Source organism: Pinus tabuliformis, chromosome 4_1, assembly GCF_031772625.1.
Source record: "Pinus tabuliformis cultivar Carrire ecotype Pingquan chromosome 4_1, CPIR1, whole genome shotgun sequence".
NCBI classification, from domain to species: domain Eukaryota; kingdom Viridiplantae; phylum Streptophyta; class Pinopsida; order Pinales; family Pinaceae; genus Pinus; species Pinus tabuliformis.
In genome coordinates this window covers 707,354,624-707,373,734 of record NC_142303.1, presented here as the reverse complement: position 1 = coordinate 707,373,734, position 19,111 = coordinate 707,354,624, and positions in this window count along the sequence as shown.

Genomic DNA, 19,111 nt, shown 5'->3' with positions numbered 1-19,111 from the left:
CCAAGATGCACAATACAATCTAGAGAGTGTGAAATATGTTTTTGTTGTCAAACACTCATAGAATCGCTTAACCAATAGTCAATAATGAGAACTCCTGATCAAACATAAGGTGACCTACCACTAATGTCTGCGAGTACCAAGGCACTGAATGTGTTTCTGTGTTGTCTTCCTAGATAGAGTGTTGAAGTCAATAGGAAGACACCTGTTGGAAGGTAGGCAATAATGTGTCCTACATCAATCGACACAAAAACAAGACAAGAATGATTTTGTTTTTTGAGGAATCTTTGAGAATTGGATATAAGCGACAGAGGCATGATGAAAGTATATGCTTGATGGGTTGATGGAGGAAACAAAAGGTTAACCCTTGAACAATATAAGGCATGACAATGGTTTTAACCATGCAACACTAGACTCATGAACACCAAAGAGTGTTAGGATACAGAGATGCAAGAACATCATGGTATTTAGGCTAAACTCATAGGATGGTAGGATTCATATTGAGAGGATATCACAAGGAAGGTTTATCTAAGGGAGTGCCATGTTCAAGGGAACGACTGCTACCAAATCACACTTTCTAATATTGAAACACAGTTGTATTGTCCACTTCCCGGTCTGATTAGTTTAGTGAGTCTAGACGGGTAAAATAATCGATATTTTCATTTTTTTAAGAGTTTGAAAAGGACCACAAAAAGAGTGACTCTATGCCCTATCTAATTAGTTTAATGAGTCCAGATAGGCAAACTTGTCGATCTTTTCATGTTTTAAGAGTCTAAAAAGGATCGGAAAAAGAGCGACTCTATACCTCGTCTGTTTAATTTAATGAGTCCAGATGAGACAACTCGGTGGTATTTTCATATTTAGAGAGTCTAAAAAGATCGTAAATAATGACTCCATGGTGTCCCCTTTGTCATAGTTGCTAAACAAGTGCGACAAAAGGTTAATAGTATACCTAGATTGGTTACTTTTAGGTGAGTTAATCTATTGAGTCCGGATAAAGAGAAACCTATGCTCGATATATGTTCACCTCATTTTGTTACGAGTATGAGGAGATGGACTAAACTCATTTTTTGTTGTGAATTTTTTAATTAGTCATGCAACGACAAACTCAATACCTTCATCAAATTTTAACGAGTCAAATGAAGAAAACTCAAGGTATTTTTTTCAGTTTAGTGAGCAAGGAAAAAGAGGTAAAAGAACTGCTCATTCCTTCTCCGTAGATTTAAAAAACCTGAAGAAGGGAAAAAACTTGGGGATTTTTTGATTTTAAGAGCGAGAAATAGTCCCAAAAAATCAAGTGCTCTAGTTGTTGTCGTATATTTTTAATGAGCCTAGTGACAAAAACTCAGGATTTTTCAATTTAACAAGCGAGAAAAGTACCTAAAAGAATGGTCGGGTCATCTTTATAAATTTTTAACGAGCCTAAGGAAAAAACTCAGGATATTTTCAGTTTTATGAGTGAGAAAAAAGTGCCTTAAAAGAATTCTCTAATGATCTTTTTCAGTTTAATAAGCTAGAAAAAGAGCAAAAAAGAGTTGCTTAGATCATCGTCGTATGTGTTTAACGAGCCCAACAATGACAAATTCAGGGATTTTTCAGTTTTTAGAGCAAGAAAACATCCCATAAAAGGACACACTCATATCTTCTTTTTATTAGTTTAACAAGCCCAAACAAGGAGACTCGAGGTTTTTTGGATTAACGAGCAAGAAAAATACCATAAAAATAATCCTCGATCTTCTTTGTGGTAGTTTATCGAACCTGAAGAAGGAGACTCGAGGATTTTTCAGATTAACAAGTAAGAAAAATACCATAAAAAGAATGCTCGTCCTTTTTCATGGTAGTTTAACGATCCCGAAGAAGGAGACTCGAGGTTTTTTCAAATTAAGGAGCAAGAAAAATACCATAAAAAGAATGCTCAATTTTCTTCGTGGTAATTTAACGAGCCCAAAGAAGGAGACTCGATGATTTTTCGAATTAAGAGTGATAAAAATACCATAAAAAGAATGCTTTCTCTTTCTCGATCTCATGCTTGAAAATAGAAGGGTCTATGCCATGCATTTCCTCATAAGACCAAGGGAAAACATTGCGGAAGTCCTTAAAAGGGTAGGTGAAGCTAAAAATTTCCTTAGGATTGCGATTGGCTCCAATTTGTATGATTTCCATGATGCCTATCAAGACAGAAATATTGATGAGCAATGTTTTCAAATTATTGCCCATGTTTCCTTCTGAGTCCAAAGTTTGTATAGTCATATATGGTGAGGAAACTATTTCATGTGCGCCAGGGGACAGGATTTGAAGAGGCATCATTTCCAAATCAGATATCAAAACACGATGGTGTGAGTCCTCCCAAGGTCGCTCTTCTAAACTCATGATTTCTCTAATAGCTTCATCCATAGGTAGGACTTGATTGAGTGGATCGAAGGAAGGGGCCATTATAGGAGGGGTAGTGGTACCGTTGGCCGTAACCAAAGTGACTAGAGATTCTGATGCAGATTGAATGGCCTGGTAGGCCAATTTAGTTGGTGAAAATGACATTATTTCTCTGTAAGTGTCAATTTCTGATGGAGCCGATAGGATCCATGGATCGATTTGTTCATGAGGAATGGATGAAAGCATATTGACCATCTATGAAACCTAGGGCAGTTGAAGAGGGAAACAACCCATTAGGGAAGAATCCTTCAGAAGATCGGTATCGATACTGATGTAAGTGTCAGGTACACCACCCATTAAGGGTACAGAGCTGCTAGGTAACGACGAGTAATTTGGGGTGAAAAAGGACAGCTGGTCGATTGTGACTATCTTTCCATCCAAGGGAAATAGGATGATGCGAAAGATTGAAGATACAATGGAATTCATGGCATAGGTCCATTTGTGGCCCAAAAGCATATTATAGTCGAGTTTATGATTCACGACTTCAATATCCATCATTATCATTTTCCCACTCAAAGTGATGGGGTAGCTAGCTAGGTAACCTTGCAGGATGAAAGTGTGGCCATCGAAAGCTTTAAGGGAATTCAACTGCGGGGTTAGGGTTGGAGAATGTAGAGCGAGCCAACATGAAGTCGACATGACGAAGGTAGAAGCACCTTTTTTAATGACAGTTCTATGTATACCTTTACTTTTTGAAAATATTTTCACTTGAAATGAAAGCTGGTGGGAAAGGGGAGGTTTACACTTTTCCATGTCGAAAATTGCAAGCATGGAATCCTGTGGGTCAATACCACCAATGGCCAAAAGCAACACTTTCCTTTGTGCTGGACATGTTTGTAATACTTCAAGTGCTAAGATAGCTGATGACACTTGTGCCAAGTCTTCAACAATGCCGTAGTTTTGGGCAGCACATGAAGATGTATTGTGCGTTGTGTGTCAAAGTGCCCCTTTAGGGGGGCGAATCACAAGGTCAGTAACCGGCCTTTCAATATGCAAATCATTGGCAGCTGTGGGTTTTGACTTGAGGAAGGTTCCTCTACATGAGCCACAGAAGCTTCATAGGATTTGGCTCTTGTTTGTAGATCTACCATTTCAAAGGTGTAAACGGTAGAGGATCCTTCACCAGCTGAAGGATGATGGGAACCACCATTGCCCCCTTGAGGGGATTGGGGTTGGTTTGCAATAAGATGTTGTTGTTACTCAGTAGGGAAATGATTATTAAGGACAATGGGGGTCCTACCAGTATCCTTTTTAGTAATGAAATATGTGCATTCTTGAAGACGTGGGCAGTGATAGGTCATGTGGTCTTCAACACAGATTTTGCAAGGGAATCTAGCAGGTTTATCCTTTCCATCGTCAAGAGGTGCATTGACCTTCTGCTTTGGGTTTTGCTTCTTTATCGATTGTTCCTCAGAAGGGGCAGCCTTTTTCTTATTCTTATTGTTCTTACCACCAGGTTTTGCGTAGACTGCATAGAGTTTATTGCAGTGGTAGGAAGAGAAATCGATTTGGTGGGGGGCCTACTGATATCTAGGCAATGTGATCGCTGAGTTGTTTTACAACAGTCCTGGAGGTTGCACCAATAATCGCATCGGTGTGCACTCCAGGGTGTTGAGTAGCGGAAGCATTGGAGTTCCATGGGGAATTGGGGATTACGTCGTAAAGAGTACCAGACTATGATTATATCAGATCTAAGTGCTGGGCATGACATATGGATTGGTCTTCTGTGTCTGCTAAGAGATAGTCTAGGAGTGAAGCTTTGAATAACCTCTTCCTATGTCTCCATTCATGTATATGATCAGAGATGTGGGTGGCGGTATCCTAACATAATGAAGTGAGGAGCTCTATCCCAGTCTCATAATGTATGGGTAGCTGGAATTGCTTTAAGAATTCCATCACTAGAGTGTTGAAGGTATTTACTGACGCATGTGGTAACTCAATGTACCACTTGGCTGCGTTGCCAGTGAGGGTGTGGGAAAAAAGACGTAATCAGACAATATCATCCACCATGGATTTAGAAACACACTAAAGATGATAGGTCGTGATATGGGTGCTCGAATCCTCCCCTAGTTTCCATTCGAACTTGGGGATGTTTATTGGTATTTTATGCGGGATTGGCAGCCAAATTAAGTTATGATAGATGGGGTCATTTGTAAGTTTGTTCAAGTCGAGGATATCCAATGTTGCCAAGAAAGGCAGAGTGTGTGGTGCCCCCGACTCGGACCAAGGCAATGACATATGACTTGAGGATCCTTGTGGTCCTCCCATCGTTTGAGTCTCAATATTATACATAGGCTGCATGGTATAGTAGTTGCCATGGGTTATGGTGTTGTAATGTGGATTTCCATGGGGATTGTGATGTTGGGGTATAGAATTGCCCCCAGGATAAGCAGTGCCCCCTTGACTCATTTTAAATTATGAGTAGGGTGCCCCCATGGATTGGTTGGGACCTCCTTGAGGATTCTTGCCTGCCACAGAACTAACCATATGTCCTTGATTCACATAAGGATCTCTCATGTCAATCAGTGACTGACAATGCATGCCTGAAAATGGAGGGGGAGTTGTTACGTTCTCGACCAGTATATGCATATTGGGAGTGCCCCGAAATACTTGAATCTAGGGGTTTGAACTATACAATGGATGCAAACCATATTGTTGGTTGAAGGGACCTGCACTAACTATGCTATATTGAGCATTATAAGGAGTGATGTATGTATCACTTGTCGAAGGTATAGAACTTGACACTAAAGGGGTGGAACCTGGCATAGGCTGGGTTCCACTCGTGGAGGGTGTCATGTGAGGGTTTGTACCTGGGACAAATGGGATAGCAAGGTTCGCCATCAACGGTGTGGTAGTGACTATCAACTAGGGAAGTGGTAGGGGACCAAAAGTGTCCACAAAGTACCATGACCCGTTAGTCATTGACGGGATGGATGGAAATGTTCCAACTAAAGAAACAGGGAGTACAGGTGCCACAGGAACCAAGAGTGGGTCCAATGAATTCGTGAGCGGAGGGTTAAAGGGAGGAAGAAATCCTGCAGTAAATAAATCCTCTAGTAACTTGAATCGTTGGTTGTCCAAATATTTCGTGTGAGATCTTGGAGACTGATTTCCCGAAGATGGAGAATCCAGTTCGATGGAGCTTGATGGATCTTCCACAATGAGTGGAGGAAGTCCTAACATTCATCTAAATTGACGACGAGGGCTAGATGTGGCCACGGTGAATGTTAATTTTTATCAATAAATTTTATCGTGATATTTGTTAAAGTCACAATGATAACACTCGGGTACCTAAAAAATATAAAAAATACACTAAATTTATCAATCAAGAATGGAGGGAAATGACCCTGTCTGATAAGCACTAATCACTAGAGATGAAACCTAGTATCACAATTAATAACAGAGAGGACTGGCCAAATGTACAGTTACGGTTACTCTAGAGCTTCACCTGAACTTCAGATTGAGGGGCCAAGTACTCTCGTGAAGATGACAACCTTCCCAAAAACTAAGGACAAAGTAGGTCTTTCTGTGTTAGGTACCAAAGCAGCCTACCCCAATCACCTTGTGTAAGTACCTAAAAGTTTGGACACTAAGGATACCTTAGATCACAAACACCACAGGGGGGGACATAATCGCAGACTGTACACTGTGTGTGCAGGATACCTGAGTCCCCGACTCAGCTCTAAAATCCTTGAAGGGATCTCCAATACACATAATACCCAAAGGAGTTGTAAGAGAAGGCAGGCTACCTTCACTTACAGTCCAATGTTGTCTCGTATTTAGCTCTGCTTTTACTGGAGTGGTCCCGGTAGTATGAGTGCAGAAGAAATTTTCTCTCTTTTAATGACACTAGTTTTGGTTTTTGATCTTGGGCAGATTACTCACACTACCTATCCCAAGATCCTAGCCTGAGCTAATGTTTGTTTTCTCAATAAAGAGTTACTGATTGATTTTAGGTAAATTTTATGTGTACTTTTTTAGTGTCTTCGGTAGGGGAGTTGACATATGAAATGTGGTGGGACTCTGACTCAAAATCATGCAAAAGACAATGCTTAAAAAATATTCAATTCGATGAAACAAGCTATATTCTACAGGTGAGAGTCTTTCACATATTCATATTTGTTCCATGCATCCTAGTCATTATAACACATGCATAACCAACAAAAATCTTTCCAATTCTTTCTAACAACTATTTGAAACCAAAATAAATAAGATTTTAACCAAGTGAGCAGAAGAATGAATAAAAAAATTGTTGATTTTTCTTTGATAAAAACTTTTTAAGAAAGAAAAAAAATTATTTCCTAAAAAAAAATTCTTTTAGGACACCGATATTGCTAACAAAATGTACTTGCAGATCCTTTTTCAGTCTATGAGCAGGCTTCCCATCCCTTTGAGTTTACAGACACAGCTGTATGTCAAGATTTGGGGGACTAATGCTCTGTAGCAATGGCCACAGAGAGTTAATGGGTCCACTAATGCACTGTGTGTATAGACACAGAGCTTTATAAAGCACTATTTAGTCTGCTAACTTACGTTAGTGTGGGAAAAGTGTTCAAAACAGGGCGTTTAGGATCAAATCCAAGGCTGAATATATGAAGGCAAAATGCAACAAGGTTTTGGTGGGTCAGAAAGGGAATGCAGAAGTATAGGGAGGTCTTAGAAGGAGGAGGAAACTGAGAACTATCCAGGTTAACTAGATGTATAGTCCCCAGCGGAGTTGCCAATTCTGTTATAGGATAAAATGCACGGTGTATGGAGAATGGAGATACCCTCAAGGGTCTTCCCAGGACCCTTGGTAGACTGTAAGATTATCTGTAGCCATCACAAAGTTACATGGATTTCCATAAACATTAGCTAACTATCGAAGCAAAATAGATGGATTACCTCAAGCCTCTATGTATATTTGCTGGAGAGCACAATGCAGCTAGGTGGAAGTCCCCTGAGCTAGCTCCAAATCAAGTCCTGCACATAGAAGAGACAAGCATAATCACAACGTACAACCTTGATAACTAATACATGAATACATAAAAGACATCTAGTTACACATAACTAAGCTACGCATGCTAAAAGGTATTGCACAAACAAATGAATGAATGATAGCACCAACACCACGGAGTAGACAGTACAACTACAGTTCTGTATTAATGTCGGAAGAGTGATTACAACCATCTATTGCAACAGCCTTTCCTTACCCCTCCAGCTTCTCTCTCTCTCCCTCTTATTACGAACATCTTATGCTTAGATTTGAGACTATGCTAAACAATCAAGTAATCTATCCTTTCAAATGATCTAACCTCCATCACAATAGGCCTAGCTTTGCTTATGTAGAATTTGAGTTAGGGTTGACAAGTTCCTCCATGAGTTCCTTAAGGTAAAAGAAATGATGTTGCAATGCTTTTGAGCTCTTTCCCATTTGCCTCCATCATTAGGATTAGAAATCCCACAAATAGGTTGAACTTGAGATGTTTCCTTGCTTTTCTGAGTATATTTAGGAGCAAATATCTAGATATTTATGAGTCAATTCACTCCTTTGACCTTTAAAACTTCATTAGGATCCACTAACGTTGTTCCCGAACTAACAACTAGAGTTACTAATGCTCCCTTAGGCTTACACATAAGCTTTATAAAGCAGGTTTTCAGTGTATAGCCAGCATTAGTGTGGAAACAAGGCATGTGATCTTGGTCTTTGCTTCAACTATCATGTCTTTCCCCTCTGAGTTGATGAGGGGGTCATTTTGTTGTATAACAATAACTAAATGGTGTAGGAAAATGATCATGCACACAAGCATTGTTCATACTACAATAGTCCACATAGACCCTTATCTCTATAATGTATTTCTTTTTTCATATCACAATCAGACTTACCCACTCTACCTCGTCCACCAGAAATATAAGCCCTACTTCTAGCATCTTGTCTATTTATTTTTAACTTTCTGCTTGACCTTGAGTTTAGTGGGTATGGTCGATGCTTTACTGGCTTTGCATATGGTTTTAGCATGATTTTCATCTCCCCTATATCTCCCTTGATCCCCTTCAATTTCATGATTGTTGAAGGGAACTAGTCTTCATATTCTTTTAGGTGGTTGAAAATTTCCTTTATAGTATGCTTATGCTAAAAATCTCCAATTGAGGCTAACTTGGGTTTGTCATCGGTCCCAATGTTATGTTTCCCCAACTTCAAGGGGAGTAAATGTGGATCATTGTTGATAGGTCCATCCTTGATATCCCTTCCTCTTTAGTTTCGAGGAATGAAAGATGTCGTAATTCCTCTAGATCATCTTATCCAAGTCTTGTCCACTTCCGACAGGCTATTTCTTCATGATATCTGGACTCGTAGATATGTTGTAAAGTATAATGATCTATGCACCCCTCCATTAGCTGACTCGAGGTGAGAAGAATCCGCTTGACAACCTGCAACACCTCAATCAACCTCTTTTTGTGGTCTAAAAATCAAAAGCTACTGACAAACTAATCAACCAAACTGTCCCAATCTCCAATATGTTTCCTTATTTCTTCTCATACATACCAAGATTTTGGAAAGGTTCTCAAGATGTGTATAAAACCATGCATCCATAAATCCTTTGGAACTCATTCCCAATTCTATCTCTCCTTACAATTTTGCAAATGTTGTCGAGGGTTAGAGTCCCCCATATTTGATGAAATCTTGAGTGTACTCCCCCACTTGTCTGAATCTTAATTCCATGGCTATTTTGATATTCTCCCATTCTCAGAGGTAGTTGTGGTGAAATCCCTACCATATTGGCAATGTCGCTTGTAATTGGACATTTAGTAGCAGTACTTTATGTTCTTCAATAATCGTTGCATCAATCTTGTTGATAAGTGAATTTATTGAATCTATACAATTAAAGATAGGGAAATCTTGTACCTCAGTGCATTTTCAATTGATCCAACATATTGTGGCGCAATGTCTAGTGTTGATTTCATATCAATGTCAATATTATCCCTATCACCATTCGGACCCACTTTGGTTGCGGTCGTCTTTGCCCTTCCCATTGAAATTCCTTCCATACTGTCTCCCTCTTCCAGATCTCTTAACACCACTCCTACTTGTTGCAATTACTTATGTCGCCTTTTAATTGCTTGCATGGCCCTTAGCCATTTCTACACCATACATGCTCTCCTTTTCACTCTTAGATCCCTGGCCTTTCAAAAGTCATCTTCATCCATCCTCGTGACATTCTCATAGTTCCCTGCTTAGTAGAATCCTTCCCTTTAGGTCCTTCCCCCGATACTAGGTGTTTACACTGTCATGCTTCAGTTCTGGAACACCAACAAGCCCTCTTCCACCATTAAAACCTTAATCCACAAGGTAACCTCTTTCTGTAGCTTCCCTTACAACCCTGATCAGAACATGACTTCAGCTTTCATTAGTGTTTTAGTGTTCATTGGTTTCTCTATAATCTTAGGCTTTCATTGGTAGCTCATAGTGTCAATCCATTCAAATATCTCAAATCTACTTACTAAGTGTGACCTATTTTTGTTATCAACAATAAAAGTCCTCCCTGGATGTCAATAAAGAGGGATAATATTGACACCGATTGTTCCAGGTATTTGTTTAGAATACTTTGAAAGGCCTTGTTCATGAGAAAGTTAGTGAAAGATAAACATTGTAAACTTTTACAATATTGAACAATTTCTCCAAAACCTTCAAGTAGAGGTTTCTTATCACATGATCTAATTTGTTGGGATGAATAATATACATTATAAACAAGTGAGAAGAGAGAAATTTAGTTTCTTGCAACAATAACCAAAGTTTCATTTGTCATTTGACAAAATAAGTTAGTACATAGGTGAGGCTAGGCCAACCCCTTAAAAATGACAATAAGGCCTTACTCTTTGGTAGTTCCTTGACTAGAAGGGTTTAATTGGAAAACACATAGTTCCTTTAAATATTTGTAGGTTGAGGCAATTACTTCAAGCACTCGAACTTCAAGATAATCTAATATTTGTAATTTTTTACAATAATAAATCCATTATGCACACTCCTCATCATAGAGTTGGGAAAAGAGGGAGAATTCTTGATTGATTCCAACCTTGTAAATGAACAACCTTTCCTACTCATTAGTTAGACTCTCCACCACTAGTTGAAGAGGTATATGTTCCCTAAATCAAGGATGATATCTTAACACAAGTTATCGACACTTGAACATAGTTGCCATGGATCTCATGGACAAAATATTCAGAGACTCTTTGAATCTTAAAAAACATTTTCTCATAATCTACTTAATCTATAGGTAGTAGGGCTTCAATTTTTTCCATTTACTCGGAAATCTCACCCAAAAAGTCAACCATTGAAGTTTCAATCCTATGCTAAATTGCACCTACCTTCTCATTTTTAAGATCTTTGTGAGCTTTCACCAATGACCCTTAAAGTTAGTTCCCTTTAGCACCTTGAATGGTGGAATAGAAGGCATTGCAATAGGAGGAAATCTACATTCCCCTTTACCTTTGTCAAGACCTTTAGAGACACCTGTAATCTATACCCCTCCTCTGACTCAACATGATTTTTTTTTTCCACTTCTTTTACAAACCCTCCCTTCAAGGGAATCCTCGTAGGAAGAGCTTGTGGTTGAAATATTATGAAAAACAAATGGGGCACACTATCTCTTTACAAGGTTTCAAGGGATGGGTATTGGAAAATAACTATCTTATCCTCTATAACCCTTAAGACCTTCTCAACACATAAGTGAAACAACAAATTGATAATTGGACCGAAAGATGTATCTCAACATTTAAGGCCAAACTCAAATAGAAAGAATCACACCATGGATTAAGCATTGGAATTATGTTTTTGTAGAATAAAGGACTTCCTTTCAAGACAATGACCTTGTTTTTATCATTCTCAAATGGAAGGTTTAAAACCCACATTAAAAAGGGGATATTTTAACCTTAGCCTTTGCAACCTTTTCCCAAGATGAATCTATTTAATGGAATATCTTAGATATGTTAGGTCTTGGATTTATAGAGTACCCAATCATTGCTTTTGAGGCCAACTCCCTAGATCCAATTAAAATTTAGTCCTATTGAATATGCAACTTGAAAAATCCTGCTAATAGGAGACATTTTTCCTTCCTTTTGATTTATTTACAACAAACTTTAGTGCCTCTCCTTTCTTATCTTCCTCTTCCATTCCCTAAAAAAAAATCATTAATCTTATATCATAAACACTTTATATAGGTAAGCATTGGAATCATTTTCCTCAACTCATGGGGTACCTTTACACCTCAACCCATGCAAGTGGACTTAAGTCCATAGTACAACCCATCACACTCTAAGATGGTTCTAATTATCTCTTCAAAACTAGGGCAGAACACGCCTTACAATGTGAAATGGTTAAGCCATATGAAACTCATGCGCTTTTTGCCTTCATGGAACATATTCTAGCTAGTGTTAATCAAACACAATGTGGTAACACCACTAACACACACCAAAAGTACGCGATAATCGTAAGATGTAGCCCACACCCAAGCACTTAGACTACACCTCCACAAAATGCACCTTCAGCTTTGGATGCCGAAAAAAAATACTATTCTAATCCAATATGGCCTATTTGTTAGATTTGTGTAATTCAATCTTTATCAAATCCTTGCACCTCCTTAACACCCCATGAGAAATATACTCCAATGGTCACCTTCCAAGTTCCAATACCTCCTTCTACAACATGAAAAAACCACCTATATATATTGCAACAACCTTGCCAACCTCTTTAGTGGGTTTCACATATATTTCACATTTCTTCTTCATTTTGCAAAGTGGTAGCGCAAGGAGAGGCTATCAACTTCGATCAAAGAATGTTCACTTAGTATCATTGCCAAGTTGCCTTTCTACAACTTGTCAAATGTCTTAAGTTAGCTTCACAACTTCTCATGGTGCATAACTTGCTTTTCTACACCTCTAAGTGAGACCACAACCCCCCAACCCCTCTAACTATTCCATCTCCTCAACCCTTGTTAGAGTCTTCTTGAACATTCACCCATGCCTCGAGTAGAACATAACATTAGCATCCCAAATGTGCATGCTCGCTCCATCTTTTAATGCCTCGTAGAAACCGCATCATCGCACTATTGAACATGAAATGTTTACATCTTAAGGCAAAGCGCCTACTTTGCTTATGAAAACCTAAACCATGTGAGTGACTTGGAGAGGACTCCATTTTATCAAGATAAAAACATAGGGTCTTACAAACCCATTCACACAATAATTTGAATATATTTAACCTAGGGTACATACCCTACTCCTTCCAAATTTGTCATATGACTTTTAATAAACTAACACTTGTTTTTAATTATTAAATCGAAGTACTGTATACTCTCTTTTGTTTGCACCCACTTAATATGCAAAAACACTTAAATATTTTCAATACAAGCAGGTTAAGAGTACATGTTTCCTTCTCACAAGTCTCACATTCAAATTCCAAACTTGCATAAAAAAAATAATCTTGCAATTAAATTATTATTATTATTATTATGAGTCTCTCCACCTCCATAAACTTGCATAAAAACAATAATCTTAAAATTAAATTATTATTATTATTATGATAAATATGCCAAGTTTCTGAAATACAACTAAAAACATACTATCCAAAAGAAAAGAAAATAATGTATAATGTATTTAAGTGAAAATAATATAATGTATTTATAAAATAAAATAATATATTTATAAAATAAAATAATGTAATGTAATTATTGTTTTTTCAGAAGGGAAAATTATAACATATTTGGAGGGAAAATTTTAGCATATTTGAAAATCCCTCCTAGACACATCTTTGTTTAAGTTATAGAACAGGTAGTATATGTTCACTTTTCACAAGCCTGGAGTGAAAATAGATTTAAGAGTGTTGTGAATTAGGGTTATCTAAACCCACCAACTAACCTTCAGTCCAATTGATGTTCACTCCATAGACTGCGCCAAGGTATGTTTCATTTTCAATTTCATTGCATTTTGAGTGTTCCACACAGAGAGGAGATTCATTGCATTTTCAGTTTTCCACATAGAGAGGAGATTCACTACATTTTTAGTTTTCCAAACAGAGAGGATAGGAGTACACACACCTGAGGGCTTTGGTTCAAAATCCACTGTTTTTTTGCTTCACACTTGTATGTTTAGGCTTTAATCCCTATGCTGCATTTTGTTACTATTTGCAGGGAGGGCATTGACATTTGATGAGTTTGAGAAACCATTTATCATAATAAAGGAGCAAAAGTAGAAAACCAGAATGATCTCAGTGCAAAGCCTAAACCGTGATGTCACAACTAGTATGTTCCTGTTCCATTTATTCATTCTCTATTTTTAGATCGGTGAAAAACCTTAAATTATGAAAATAAGTGGGACTCTTATCGTTTGATGGGCCATTGCTAAGCTTTTTGTATTTAACCGATGGGTGTATTGATTAGGTCTCCCATATAACTATATTGGATTAGAGTATCTACGTGAAAGGCATTCATACGTGACAAAAAATTCTGCGTTCGGTTCTTTAAATTAACAAATTCTACTTTGGGTACTGCAAATTATTCATGTAATGGGAAGTACTGATACAATGCCAACTCCAGGACCGACGGTTTTCTGGCTTCTGTTGGCCATTCTTGGAGTCATAATTCATGCCTGTAAGTAGTCATTCATGTATATATTTTCTTTCGTTTGATGGGCCATTGCTACGCTTTTTGTATTTAACCAATGGGTGTACTCAGGTCTCCCATATAACTGTATTGGATTAGAGTATCTACGTGAAAGGCATTCATACTATTAGTGTCAGTGTCTTCACACTGCCATCAGTGATAAAAATTCACTTTTTTGCATTCATATTAGGAGTCCCATTCTCAATGAGCTACATTCCATTAGGTCATGGATCAACTGATGGTAGGCACATTTCAGTTTTTTTTTCCCTCATGACACATATCTGCTGACCACTTTTCATGTGTGATTCAGTCAATGGTTCAAGTCCAGGTTCATTTTTAGTTTATTTCATCAAATAGGTCTTAGATCTTAGGGTTTCAGTTTCATTAGGTATTAGGGCTTCACCATGTCAAATTTTCAGTAACCATGACTAATAAAGGTTAGCAGACACATGAGGATGACAATAATCATCAGGAAAGTTTTAATATCATAATTTGTAAACTTAATAAATTTTTCACCTTAAAACTAGTTTGAGGTGAAAACAGAGCATTATTTTTTTTAATTTGTAATTTCATGTAATTTTGTCATTTCTCATATGTAATTAATGGTCTCATGTTTCTTCTGGTCACCTGCTAATATTTCCAAATACATGCCACTGCAAAAGAAAAATATCACCAAGCATTAGTTCACCTATTTCCAACAAAGAGTCAAGCATCCAAAAAACAAAATATTTGAAAAAGCCAAAAGACATTATAAAGTGGGTTTTGGAGAGTGAAAAATCAAAAGTGTCCAAGCCATATAAAGGTCATTTCTTTCTCAAGTTATTTCATTATTTGAGTTGAAGTTTATGAGCAAAATCATGATTTTAAGGGGTTTTCGAGCAAAGGGAGGAAATTGTTGTGTTTTTGGAGGAAACTGCACGGCGCTACGCACGAAAACTTGGTGCTACGCATAGGAGTGGCGCTATGCACTTGGGTTTTTTCTCCTGTGTTATTTTGAACTGGCACTATGCACAAGAGCTGTGCTACGCACCTGGGAAGTGCGCTACACACCTGGTGTTTAAGCTACAAATTGCTGCAAATTTCATCAAATCATATCAAAAATCCCAAATTTCTCCATTTGCAAGTAAGTAACATCATTTTTCTCGCAGACAAGAATTGTTGCATAAGTTTTTGGGTTGTGTTGTCTCTCAAAACATCAAACCCTAATTGTCACTAAATTATCTCTTATGTTGTAAAAATACACTCATTGTTGTTGTCCCATATCATTTTTACTGTTCACTAAATCCCATCCTCCCATCCATAATTTCCTAGACATCATTCCCTAAAAACCTTTCCCTAATTTCCAAACCCTATACCCATACATCCTAAACCCTACAATGAGGTACAAGCCTGCCCATTTTCCCTTTCGTGTTTCAGAAATCAGTCATGTTTCAATTTCCGTGAAATGGTGGAAAGGGTTAAATCTCATCATGAATTAGCAAGATTGTTTGTGACACATTTGGATAACAATGAGGTACACCTTGCTCGAGTCACATTCAATTTGTCACCAATTGTCATTTTAGAAGCTACAGGTATTCCAAATGTGGGAGAAAAGTGGAACAAAGGTCAGTACATTGACAGGGAGTACTATGAGCCTTACATTAAGGCTAAATATCATAACAAACTCAACAGAGTATTCCCCTTTAAATTCTTGGAGGACAGGTTTGCTCCATTGATGAAGATCATCATCAAGTACTTTACTTATGAAGGTAGGTTCTCCAGACTATATGCCTACCACATTAGATTGCTGATGCATTTCACTAGGGTGAGAATGATGAATATTCCCTACTTCATGTTCAAAAACATACAGAATATGGCATTCATTGTAAAGAAGAAACTCAACAGAGTATTCCCCTTTAAATTCTTGGAGGACAGGTTTGCTCCATTGATGAAGATCATCATCAAGTACTTTACTTGTGAAGGTAGGTTCTCCAGACTATATGCCTACCACATTAGATTTCTGATGCATTTCACCAGGGTGAGAATGAGGAATATTCCCTACTTCATGTTCAAAAACATAGAGAAGATGACATTCATTGTAAAGAAGAAATCATACCCCCAGCAACTAACCAGCATATACCACTTCTCTGTGATTAAAATCATTGTTTTACATCAGCTGAACCTACTTGAAATACCATGGGAGACCTTCATTTCTCATGAAATGTTCAAAAACCCTCAAGTCTTTTCATCAGTGCCTCAAGAAGAAGGTGGACTTTCAAGACAACAAAAGGTCCAAGATATTGAAACTGTGGGAGTGCCAGTGTTTGTGACATATGAGAGGGGCACTAGGAAACTTTTTGCAACTACCAGGCAAGTATTATCTCCAAAAGGTGTGGAAGGGGTCTCGCCTTCATCTTCAGACCAAAGGAAAATGCTATCGCTAGAAAGAGTGGAAGGGGATTTTCCTTTTTCTTCAAGTAAATAGGTATAGGTTGGGCAGCAACACAAGGGCAAAGGTAAAGGCAAGAAAAATATGCATGAGAAGGATCCTAGTGATGGGCAAGAGAGAGATTTTGTCCTTGTTGATCATGAGGAGGCACAAGGAGTGGATGTCATTGACTTGGATGCTCAAAATCCAAGGAATGTCAAAGGCATGATCATTAAGGAACAAGAGGCTGAGATACAAGACTTGTCAGTCAATTTAGAGAGGGCTAAATGGGTCATCAATTATATAGAGCAAGAAAAAAACAATTGACCGACAAGCAAGTCCTCATGGAGTTACAAATGATCAAGGAGAATAGGCAAAAGGCAAAGAAGGTAAAGGTCAAGATGACCTCCATTGAGGAAGAGATTGAGAATGATCGAGAAACTTGGATTGAAAGGGTCAACATACACCTTGAAAATATGCTTGAGAAGGCCAATAGAGACAAGAATATGCTTCGTCACATGGCCTATCACTATATGACCCGTAACAAAATAAGCAATATAAGGATGAGGAAACTTAAGGCAAGGTTGAGGAAGGCCTTAAGGAGCAAAAAGGAGCATGACAAGCTAAAAATATTGGCTGAGGCCTTGCTATCCCATCAAAGAAATTAATGAGAGTGCCTTGTGCCAAATCTTGGCAAGTTGTGGTGAGTTTTTGTCATTTTGAAAATTTGAAATTTTCCAACACAGAAAATTGCATTAGGTCCGGTGCTACGCTTTTGATTGGGAGACATTTTGGAGAAATGTTTTTTTGGATTCAGCATGATGATAGCATCAATCCCTAAAATTTTCAGCAATTTTGGAGCAAAACTTGGTCACCTAAAGGTCAAAAAACCATCAAAACATGACCTCTCTACCTCTTTTTGGACACATAGGAAGCAGCCTTGGTAGATTCTATTTTTGACGGGGGAAATGACCTCCAAATGAAAAAATTCAAGATGCTCCAAAAACTAGATAGGAAGACCTTTCTAATGAGCTATCGTGGGATTAATTTGGCTAAGGGAAAGGCCTCGAAAATCAGCTCAGAAGTGGCACTACACACCTGGCCAGTGGCACTACGCATAGAGCCAGTTTGCTCAAAAATCCAAATTTCGCCTAGTTTTTCTACAAGTTGACTTTTTCTCTCATATTGGATGAATTTATGATTGTAAATGATTCTATGCTATGTAAATGTAATTGTAAAATGAGCTTAGAGGGTAGATTAATAATTTTGAGGTGGTTTTGGGGTTAATGAATCAGCTTCCATGGTTTTAGGGGCAAGCTATTCCACTACCTATATTCCTGTTCATAGTTTAGATTTGGTTGAAACAATCCCTTATCTCTTGGATTTGACCCTTGATGGCTAGCATAGGTGGTTTTGATGTCTATATTATGTATTTTTTCAGTCATTAGCAAAGGTTGGACTCTCTTGGATGGTCTGAGCTATCTAGTACACCTTTATCAGCAGCTTGGCAAGGAAATAAACCAGGATTTGCAGCTATTTTAATGGGATACTTGTGGTAAAGTGATTTTGCACAGTTTTTTCTTCTGTTATTATTTTTTCTCATGTGTTATGCATGCCACAATTTAATTTATTTCTTCTAGCTGAATGATATCAAGATAGATAGGTAGAATACATTGTTTATAATGCTCTACCTTGGGACACCATTCAGTTTTTGATGTTTTCCATTGTTTGAGAAGGATACATAATTTTTACATGCCCTCCTAATCTCCTCACCAGTCTCATACCTCTCATCTCACTCAATTTCAACTACCAAAACACCTACCTACCCCGCCCCATAGAACACCCTGCATCCTAACTTGATTTCCTGGACCCAAAAATGCCTGGCTCCATTTGATCCAGCAAAAAAATAAACAAAATCAATCAAAAAACCCTAGAGCTACTATACCTAGCCTAAAATCCATATCTGATCCAGTCATCTTGACTGAAGATTCACAAGGAGAGAGCCCTCTCCCGACCTGGTAGGGCTAGTTACCAGGTTAAAAATGGTTTGTGGTTACCCTAGAATTGCTTCAATTCAGCTTGAGGTCAATCTAGGCTCTAACATAGTGGTGACCATACTGGGGAAAGAAAGAAAAATCACCGTAGTACAATTGAGAAGTTCTGAACTTTGGATGATAAATTTAGAATTTAGTAGGCTAAAAAGTTGAAAGTTGTAAAGCAGTATCAAACTTTGAGAACTTTGAACACACTGGCTTCGAGAAGATACACCAAGTCCAATCCTGATCCCGATCCCCCTCTCGTATTTGAAAATCCTAATCGTATCCCTTAGATACTTAGACAAGAAAGTGTATCAATTCCTAGACCAGTTTTCGGATCTCATTCATGCCTGGTGGAGTTGTTTTTCCTTGGAGATCTTCCTTTTGACAAATATTTTGGTCTCTCCCTATTTAGAAACACATCTGATAGTGAATTGTTGGACATAGTCACAGACCAAAAATTCACCAGAGAGCTTGAAATCCAACGAGCCAACTTGATAAGTAACTGAAATCTTCAAAACTCTCCTCAGTCATCCATCACCATTGGTCGAATTCCTAAGCTCTCTGATTTAGCTTCAACATCTTTTGCTTCATCATCAATTCCC